This window comes from Rattus norvegicus, chromosome 15, assembly GCF_036323735.1.
Source record: "Rattus norvegicus strain BN/NHsdMcwi chromosome 15, GRCr8, whole genome shotgun sequence".
Taxonomy (NCBI): domain Eukaryota; kingdom Metazoa; phylum Chordata; class Mammalia; order Rodentia; family Muridae; genus Rattus; species Rattus norvegicus.
In genome coordinates this window covers 33,148,555-33,159,474 of record NC_086033.1, presented here as the reverse complement: position 1 = coordinate 33,159,474, position 10,920 = coordinate 33,148,555, and positions in this window count along the sequence as shown.

Sequence of the window (10,920 nt, the reverse complement as noted above, 5' to 3'; positions counted from 1 at the left end):
GAGGAGGAGGAGGAGGAAGAAAAGACAATAGTTTTGCTTCCAGGCTGCTTTCAGAGTCTCTTGAACTTCTGTGGCTCCAGCCTTCTCTGGCTTCAGTCGTGGGGTGCTGGGTAAGTGACTCAGGGCTCCCCTGAAGTATGTTCTTATCCAACCATACCTTTCTACCCAATATTAGCGCTCCTCGTGGTTGTAAGGACCACCAGCTCTTAAGCTTGTTCATTTACCACTTTCTTCTATCTCCACTAAATGTCTGATGAGCACTCCAGACGCAATACGGCCAAAAATTAAACTTCCGCCTCTGTCATATTCTCCTGCAGCCACTCCGATCTCTGTACACGACGGCTCTGCTGTCCCCAAATCCTTGCACTTGACATCTTGAAGTTACACTCTTCTGCAGCCTACCATCAGTCTGGGCGAATCTGGTGGTTCTTTTTTTACACACCTATGCCCTGAGGCTGACTGTGCCCGCTGCCTTTGCAGCCACCAGAGAGTCTCCATCCCTTCCTCGGATCACTGCGCTGAGCTTCCTGGTTATTCTCCCCACTTGTCCTTTCTTTGCTCACCACTCGGCCACCACCGGAATACAGTGAAAGATCACATCCCCCTCTGCTCAAAACCTAGTGTCCCTCAAAGCTCTTCTGACTTGCTCCTCTGACCAGCGCCTTCCTGTCCTCTAGTCTCAGTCCTTGTCTGACCTTCGCCCTTTGGCTTTTTTGTCTGTGCTTCTGTTTCAGGATCTGTGTGTGACCCTCTAGTCTCAGTCCTTGTCTGACCTTCGCCCTTTGGCTTTTTTGTCTGTGCTTCTGTTTCAGGATCTGTGTGTGACTTCCTCCTCTACTGGAGAAGTCCCTCCCTAAACACCTCAATGTCTTACTCCTTCACCCCTATTTACTTTTGTGTGGTCCACATTGGTGGGACCCTCCTTACCACTCCATTTAAAAATTACGACACCTTCATACTCCTTATCCCTATTTGCCCCTTTTTCTTTTTTCTTTTTTTTAAAGATTTATTTATTTATTTATTTATTTATTTATTTATTTATTTATTTTATATATGTGAGTACACTGTAGCTGTCTTCAGACACACCAGAAGAGGGCATCAGATCTTATTACAGATGGTTGTGAGCCACCATGTGGTTGCTGGGATTTGAACTCAGGACCTCTGGGAGAGCAGTCAGTGCTCTCAACCACTGAGCCATCTCTCCAGCCCGCCCCTTTTTCTTTGTACCTCACAGCATATATCCAATTCTTTGTGTGGTTGGCCTGCTAGCAGATTTTCTCTTCCCAGTTTGCCTATCACTGTCCTCGCTTCAACCTTGCAATCCTCCTGCCCCAGTTCCCCAAGTGCCATTTAAAAGCTCACATATCTGGCTCTCAAATGTCTTTGTTTTTCTTTTAGACTTATTTAATGCATGTATGTGTGTGTACCATGTGTGTGCTTGGTACCTGTGGAGATCAGAAGAGACTGCCAGGTGCCGTAGAACTGGAGTTGAGCAGGCCGTGAACCACCATGTAGTGCTGGGACCTGAACACTGGTCCCCTGCTAAAGCAGCAAGTGCTCTCGACTACGGAGCCATGTCTCCAGCCCCCCATGTATTTTTCAGGGAATGTTATGTGTAGAAGGATTTTAATCCAGCAATATAGCTACTCTGGCTGGAATACAGACAGGCCCCTTAGCACACACCTTTAATCCCCCTGACTGGAATCCCAAACAATGAAGGTAAAGTTAGTTTGTAGAGGGATACACCAATGTTTGAAATAATGTCTTGAGTGGCAGAAAAAGTGACAAATCAGAGAAAGATTTGACAGAATAGGTATGCCCAACTCTTTGGAGAACAGAGAGGAAAGAGAGGTGATTAAACAGGAAGCAGCACGGGGTTGGGGGCGGGTGTAGTTTTACTGGAACAGTCATCCAGAACCAGGCTGCAGAGAAAGAGAACAAGCTAGACAGATGTGAAGATGGAATGAGGAGCTAGAAGATTAGAACAAATTGCCAAAGGTAGCATGAGGCCAAGCAGCATGATGCAGTCAGAAGCTGAAAGAAGCCATTTTGAATCAGTTAGCCTGAGAGGAGTTTAAGCCAGAACAGCTGAGTTGACCAGCCAGCCAGAGTTCAGAAAGAGCTAGAAAGGGTGAGCTTATTCAGCAAAAAGTCTCAGAGGCTGAAAACATTCTAGGCCTAGATTAGATCGTACAGAGGCTAGAAGCTTCCAGGACTAGGTCCCGGTTAGCAGACAGAGGCAGTCAGCTTCCAAGATGACAATTACTGCAGGAGAATAAAAGTTACTCTTCCAGTTGTGTATTGGTGGCATCAGGTTTTTTCATACTGTCAATTCATAAGTGAATTAAAAAAAAAAGTAAAAAGGAGGACATGAGTGCTCCTAGGTACGGTGGAGGAGAAGGTTTCCTAGATATGAGGGAGACCTCTGCACAGCTGGAGGCAGACACATCTGGGGGAGTCCAGAGGAAACATGACCCTGAGAGGAGAGGGCAGAGGCAGGAGACCAGACCAGAGGCCAGTGTAGCCAAAATGGCTGGATTACATAGGGAAGGGCAGCCCAGCCTCGGGCTTAAGAATTAAGGGTAGGGATGGAATATACTGGCCACAGCCTGTAAAGGCTAGGGACTGAGGGATGCTAGGAAAACCTAGCTGACAGTTTACTTCGACATGTTAAATAGGTACCCTAGTTAGCTGTTTGTCCTGGATTTGAGATGTAACAGTAAGCTTACTCTAAATTAGCAGTTTTCACAGGACTTTAAAAGGTAACTGATGTAGCTGGGTGTGGTGGGGCATTCCTTTAAAGTAAGCCCCCAAGAAACAGAAACAGGAGGACAATTGAGCCAAGGCTACATAGTGATATATGGGCTTGTTTTTTGTTTTTAAAGCAACTAACTTTTAAAAAAGCAACACTTATTTTCTAATGATTTTTATGCTAAATAAAGTTAAAATGTTTTAAAATATCCAAAAGGCTCTCTCCTCCTCCTCTTCTTCTTCCTCCTCCTCCTCTTCCTCCTCTTCCTCCTCTCTCTGTGCCTACCCCTTTCTCTCTCCTTTCTCTATTCCACACCCCCTTCCCTGAACTTGGTCCTTGGAGCCAATAAACTCACCCACCCAAGAGCAGCTTCCCAATTTTACACACACACACACACACACACACACACACACACACACACACACACAGAAGGGCCAACAAGATGGCTCAGTGGGTAAGGTACTTGCTGTCAAGCTTGACAGCTGAGCTTGATCCCCGGATCCTCCCAGGGTGAATTGATACTGTCACATTGTCCTCGAACCTCCTACTAAGTGCTATAGTATGCATATGACCCTCACACATACTCAGAAATATATATATAAACAGTATCCAGAAGATTGGAGAGGTACAATGGCACATGCCTGTCATCCTAATGTTTGGCAGGCAGAGGCAGGTAGATTTCAAATTTGAGGCCAGCCTGGGATACAGAGCCAAGTTCTAGCTCAGCCTGTACTGAAAAATCTTATCTCAAAAAATAAATAATATAAATTAAAAAGTATACAGGACGATGAGTGGTTCTGCGCATGTGCTGAGGTTATTTTATGTGTATGGATTTTTTGCCTACATGTATGTACGTGTACTGTGTTGTGTGCACATGCCTGGTGCTCCTAGAGATTAGAAGATGACATCGGGTCCTCAGGAACTGGAGTTACAGATGATTGTGAGCCACCATGTGGGTACTGGGAACCAAAGCTGGGTCCTCTGCAATCTCTGAATGACTGATTGGGCCACAAAAGTCGGGGAGGGGCAGTTCCCAGAAGCAGAGGATAAAGGAACCATGCCGCGTGGGAAAGAAACACAAGAACACAGAGCTTCCAGGGACTAAGCCACTACCCAAAGACTATACATGGACTGACCTGCATAGGTAGCTATAAATAGCCTACTAAGGGCACCAGTGGAAGGGAAAGCCCTTGGTCCTGCCAAGACCCCCAGTGAACGGGATTCTTTGGGGGAGGGCGGTAATAGGGAGAGGATGGGGAGGGGAACACCTACATAAAAGGGGAGGAGGAAGGGTTGGGGGAATGTTGGCCTGGAAACCGGGAAAGGGAATAACATTTGAAATGTAAATAAGAAATACCCAATTTAATAAAGATGAAAAAAAAAAGAAACACAAGAACACAATGCACTTGGAGAATGCAGTGTGCTGAAAATGGCATGCGGCACTGGGCAAGCATGGAGGCAAGGGATAAGGAAGATGACTGGCCAGGTCATTCCAAGTTCTTTTTGCACTCTCCTGAGTGTCTCTGTGGTAGAACACTTGCCAAGCACGCATCACGAGGCCTTGGGTCCAATCGCCAGCACTGCAAAAAATTCTCTTGCCATCTTTTTAGGGATTTGGGCCTTTTTTTCTTTCCTGTGGGATCTCATGTCATACCTGGCTGGCATGAAACTCAAAGTGCTGGAATTGTAGACAGACTACCATGCCTGTGCTTTCTTCCAATGCAAAGAGGACCTTTCCGTTAAGGATAAGGATATATGATCTGTTTTTCAGTTTACCAGATTTTGATGAAACCAGGAATAAAAAAATCAAAGAGCAGTTGGGCTGGAAATAGGGTGTTGTCCCCTCAGGATGAAAGGCAGCAAACGAAGTAGAAGAAACCGTGAAAAAGAAGGGTGGGCTTAACAGCTGTAGGGACAGAACTGATTGGTGATCAATTAGATTTGAGAAGGAAGGACAGAGTTAAGGGCACTGGCTTGGATGTCTGAACTCATAGTGCTATGAAGACACATGGCATGCATTCTATGTGGGGCCCAGAAGGAGGAGCAAATCCTAACAGGGAAGAGAACTTGGTTTTCAGTTCACAGTGGAAGCAACTTAGAAGTTACTGTAGGGAGCGTAAGTCTGGAGTGAATCTATGTGGTTCAACATGAGCACAGCCATGCTAAGGAACCTGATGCCTCAGACTCATGGGAATGGCAAAGCCTTCCTCAGATCAGGTTCAAAGAACTGACAAAGACTTCCCTTGGGCCGCGTGAATGCTGAGCATGCGCAGAAAGTACTAACTGCCATGTCTGTCCTCTGGAACCACTGCAGTAGACTACTTCCCTGTAGAGACTCCTACGGAGATTTGCTACGCATGCCTTTTTGTTCAGCTGTATATAATTAACCCTCCTCAGGGATCCACAGAAGAAACCCACTGGGTTTCTGTTATTGTTGGTGCGTGTCCATCAGAGCACACACTGCCCACCAGATTCCAGCCTTGTGTCAGATTCTGTACTTGTGTCTGTGTTTCTGTCCTTTCTTCGTTCCCTCCGTGCCCATGTCAAGTCGACCCCTGCGCCATAGAGTGCAGCAGGCTCCCAGTAGCCTCACCACCAGAAGAAACTCACAGATGGTGAGTGAAGCGTAGCTGGTGAAGTGCCTGTCAAGCAGGACTGAAGACCTGAGTTTCATCCCTAGAGCCCACAGAAGCAAGGAGAGAACCAGTTCCTAAAAATTGTCTTTTGACCTCCGCGTAGATTCCTGCGGCTTGTTCACACATGTACCTGACACAGAGAAACACACACACAAGATAGTAAAATTAATAGAAATGGAATGAACTACAGGTCAACAATTCTATGTAGATTATCAGAATTATGGACGCCAGCCAGCTGTGGTGGCTCACATCTGTAATCTAAGCACTCGGGAGACTGAGGCAGGAGGATGGACATAAATTCAAGGCCAGCCCAGGCTATGAGGAGAGTTTCAGGCTAAACTGGGTTATAGAGTGAGACTCTTGTCTAAAAAAGGAGAGGAAGGAAAATGTGTGAGTACAAGGCAAACTGCTCTCCCAAACTGCTCTCTCACAACTTCTCAGCAGCAGGAAACCAATTCCAGGACTGGGCCGGAACACATGAAATACAAGGGACAAATAGCTGGAGGCGCCTTCACCTCTGGAAGCATTTCCCAGCTACTCAGTGAAAATTAGAGGAAAGTTCTGGGGCTTCTTGGCAAGGAAAGAGAAGAAAAAATTGGAAATCTATCTGGGGCTTCCCACTTTCTTTTTTCTTTTCCTTCCTTCCTTCTTTTCTTTTCTTTTTCTCTTTTCTTCTTTCTTTCTTTCTTCTTCTTCTTCTTCTTCTTCTTCTTCTTCTTCTTCTTCTTCTTCTTCTTCTTCTTCTTCTTCTTCTTTTTTTTTTTTAGATACGGTTTTACTATATAGCCCTGGCTGGCTTGAAACTTCCCGTGTAGACCAGGCTGGCCTGAAACTCCCAGAGACCCTCCCACCTCTGCCTCTGAGGAAGTGGTACTAAAGGTGCACACTCTGACTCTCAGCTTCTTTCCCCTCCTTTGTTGTTTTTGGAGACAGGGTTTCTCCGTGTAGCCCTGGCTGTCCTGGAACTCCCTTTGTAGACCAGGCTGGTCTTGAACTCAGGGATCTGCCTGCCTCTTAACTCCCCAGTGCTGGGACTAAAAATGTAAGCTACCACCAGCAGCTTTAGGCTTCATTACAATCTTTTTTCCCCCCAGTACTTTATTTATTCACTTTACATACTAATCACAGCCCTCCTCCCCAGTCTCTCCCAACTCCATCCCCCTCAACTTCTGCTCTGATAAGAGGGAGCCCCTGACTGCCTGGGTACCAACCCACCCTGGCACATCAAGTCACTGAAGGACCTGACACATCCTCTCTTACTAAGGCCAGACAAGGCAGCCCAGTTAGGGGAACAGGATCCACAGGCAGCTCTCTGCTCCAGTCACTGGGGGACCCACATGAAGACCAAGCTGCACATCTATTACACATGCGCAGAGGCCTAGGTCCAGCACATGTGTGCCCTTTGGTTGGTGGTTCAGTCACTGGGAGCCCCCAAAGGTCTAGGTTAGTTGACTTTGTTGGTCTTCCCGTGGAATCCCTATTCCCTCCTGGTCCCTTAATCCAGACTCCCCAAGCTCTATCTAATGTTTGACTGTGGGTCTCTGCATCTGTTTCAGTCAGCTGCTGGGTGGAGCCTCTCAGAGGACAGTTATGCTAGGCTCTCATCTGCAAGCATAACAGAGTAACATTAATGGTGTCAGGGATTAGTTCTTGCCCATGGGATGGGTCTCAAGTTGAGCCAGTCATTGGTTGGCAGTTCCCTCAGCCTCTATTTCATCTTTGTCCCTGCACTTCTTGTAGGTAGGACAAATTTTGGGTCAAAGATTTTGTGGGTGGGTTGGTGTCCTATCCCTTCACTGGGAGTCCTGCCTGGCTACAGCAGGTGGCCGCTTCTGGCTCCTGTACAATAAAATCCTGCACAATAAAAGGACCTCTGGCAGTTCCATTCCACTCATAACAAGGCCTGCCCTCAAAAGAAGCTAGCCCTGGGACTGGAGAGGTTGTTCAGTGGTTGAGAGCACTGGTGCATTTCTAGAGGACTGGCGTTCAGTTTCCAGCACCAGCATGAGGATTCAGCCATTTGTAACAGGAAATCATACACCCTCTGCTGCTGACCTCTGACCTCTACAGACACCAGGCTCACGCTTGGTGCACTCATACATATAAAATAAATAAATCTTTAAAAAGAAAGACCAAAGAAAGAAGAGACAGAGAAAGAAAAAGAAAAAAGGAGAAGGCAGGAAGGAAGGCAGGAAGGAAGGAAGGAAGGAAGGAAGGAAGGAAGGAAGGAAGGAAGGAGGGAGAGAATTCACCAACTCAGGTCACTAAAAGCCCAGTTAATCTTGAAAGGGGGCATTCCCAGTTTTAGCTCCTCCCACCCTTTACAAGAGGAGCTCAACTCCACCCTACTCTGGCTTTCATGTTTACCTCTAAGAAGACATGGGGAATATATGGGCCAAAGAAACACTTGTGAGAGTTACAACTCTTAGCACAAATTCTAAAAGACACCTACATAAACATACGACAACAGAATGCTCCCAATTCCTCCCAGACTCTCGCCCCACAACCCCCTAATCTGCCTGTAGGGCTGGTGAGATGACCCTACAGGCAGAACCATCAGCTGTGAACTGATCCCTCGAACCCATGTAAAGGTAGGTGGAAAGAACTGACGTCACAGATTTGTCTTCTGACCTCCACATGTCCATCGTAGCATATGTGTACACGGTGATTTTAAAAGACAGAAAAGGGGGTTGGGGATTTAGCTCAGTGGTAGAGCACTTGTCTAGCAAGCGCAAGGCCCTGGGTTCGGTCCCCAGCTCAGAAAAAAAAAAAAGACAGAAAAGAAATCTTGTATAGTAACAGGAGTAGAAGAGGAAGACTGACCATCTTTGATGTTAAGAAGTTTCTGGAAGTCAGGCGTGGCACTAGACACCTACGACCTTAGCATTTTGGAGACAGAAGTAGGATGGGAAGTTCGAGGCTATCCTCAGTACATACCCAGTTCCAGACTTGCCTGAACTACATGAGACTTGGTCTCAAAGAGGGGCTGGGGGAGATGGCTCAGCAATCAGCAGTTAGGAGCACTTGCCACTCATGCAGAGGACCAAGGTTTCTTTTCCAGCATCCACGTGACAGTAGCTGTCTTTGGCTACTTTGTGGATTATTTTTTCTTCCACCCTTCTCCACCCCTTTTCTACCTTTTCAACCCCCTAACACTAGAGAAGAGAGACAGAAGGATAGAGAGGAGAGAACGAGATCTCTGAATAAAGTCAGGGGTCAGAAAGGGCTGACTTTATTAACTACTTCCTGCTGATCAGGGGTGTTCAGTTCCTTGGGGGAAGTTTGATGTTCCCTATCAGGATATCTAATTTCTTCTTTTTGTTTCTTCTTTGTGCTTGACTACTTAACAAACCGTGACCAATGGCCTAAAGAGCCTCTGGGGCCCTAGTACTTACATATCCTCTTAAAAGTCCCCAGAATCCCTAACGTCAAACAATTGCAGAAACCATCTGCAGCTGGGAAAATCAGGCCCCTGTTAGAGCATGAGGCAAATGACAGTCCGCTTCTGTGGACAATCTGAAGCAGCCTCATGTCCACACCTGAGATTAATAAAACAAAAACATATAAAATTTCTTTGTTTTTTTTTTTTTAAAGAAACCAGAACTCCAAAATTGTCACTATACATGTCAGTTCCCAACACTCTGTAACTCCAGTTCTAAAGGACCAGATACCCTCTCTGACCTTCATAGATGCTCATAGACACTAGGCATATACATGCATACATGCAGACAAAACACTCAATACACATAAAATAGAAACAAATACATCTTTGAAAAGAAAAAAAAAACAGAAAACAACAACAACAAAAATCTGCCGAAGACCAGCTTTGACACCACAGCGGACAAGGCAGGCAGGGACATGTGGCGTCCAAGATTGGAACTGGGGCTAATACCAGCTGTCTAGGGGTGTGGTTGGGGTGGTGTCTGCTGATAGCAGCCATCAATTTACGGGATTAGCACTGCTGATGGAACAAACTGTAGTTATCTGGGGGTGGGCAAGAATGCCCAGAGAGAGACTCTGAACTCTTTTTAACTCTGAAGAAGCTAGAGAGAAAGGTTGTGTACATCTGCGTGCACATGTGTGCATGCACTCACACGAGAGTAATGTGCACAGAGAATTCTAAGGAAGAACTGGAAGGAAACAGCACTGGTACTGGAACAAAGGGTGCCTTGGTCCCTCTTGCTATTCTGAGTTTTCTGGGTCAGTGTTTATAGACAATTCTCAGTCATTGCCGTTGGAGGACCCTGCTATTAAGGTTGCAGTCCACCATGCTGCAACCCACTATGCCCTAATAGCTCTCTGAGCTCTGGACAAAATGGAGGACTCCCTTTCTCAGCAGGGCTTCCCTTTCTCTGCCTACCCTTCCTTGGAGGGAGTATCTCTGAGCCCAGTGGCCTTATCTGAAAAATGACCCTGTGCATGACTCAGCACACGAGTCACAGTCTAGCTTTCCAGCCTTGTGATCAATATTAACTATGCTATGACCAATCAGCCCTTCCCACACTTGCCCCTGAGAGCCCTTATACACCCTAACCCTGAAACAATAAACAGAGCTGTCTCACGGAAGCTGTCTCCGGAAGTCTTCCCATCCTACTCACAGCCTTCGGAACTCTCTGCTCTCTTGTTCCCTCTGCCCTAGTGGGCCAGTGGCCAACTACCAACTCCCACCCCCCAACCCCCCAGCCCGCCACCCAGGAGAAGAGAGAACCACAATTGCTTCAAACATTTCTTCATCATAGATTCTTACTGTATGTATGTGTTGCATGAACTTTTCCTGGGAGAATAACTGAAACTCTGTCTGAGCTTGAAGAAATCAATGTCAGTGAAAATGTCCAAAACTAGGGCTCATGCTAGGGCCTACCTAGCACGCACAGAATACCAGCAACACATAAGCCAAGAGTGGTGGTGCCCGCCTGTAATCTCAGCACTTAGGAGATAGAAGGCAGAGGATGGGGGTTTAAGGACACCCGTAGCCACAAAGCAAGTTTGAGCATACTTTGGGATGTGTAAGAACTATTGCAAAAAGCTGAAATGTTTCCAAAACTGAAATGAAAACAATAGACAAAAGTGAAAAAGATACAACATCCAAGAAGTGTTAGACTACAACACAGTGTTGTGAAATGCTGTCTGCTGAGCAGAACAGTCATAACCTTCTTTTTTTTTTTTTTTTCTTTTTTTCGGAGCTGGGGACCAATCCAGGGCCTCGCGCTTGCTAGGCAAGTGCTCTACCGCTGAGCTAAATCCCCAACCCCCCAGCCAGTGCTCTTAACTGCCGGGCTATCCCTCCAGCCCCTTCATTTGACTTTTAAAAATACCGTATTTATTTTATTGTATGTGCATTGTGATTTGCCTACATGTATGTCTGAAACGAGGGTGTCAGACTCCCTGGAGCTGGAGTTACAATTGTGAGCTGCCGTAGGGATGCTAGGAATTGAATCCCAGGCCTCTGGGAGAGCAGCCTGTGCTCCTAACTGCTGAGCATCTCTCCAGCCCCCTTAATTTAATGCTTAACCTTGATGATCATTGGACAGT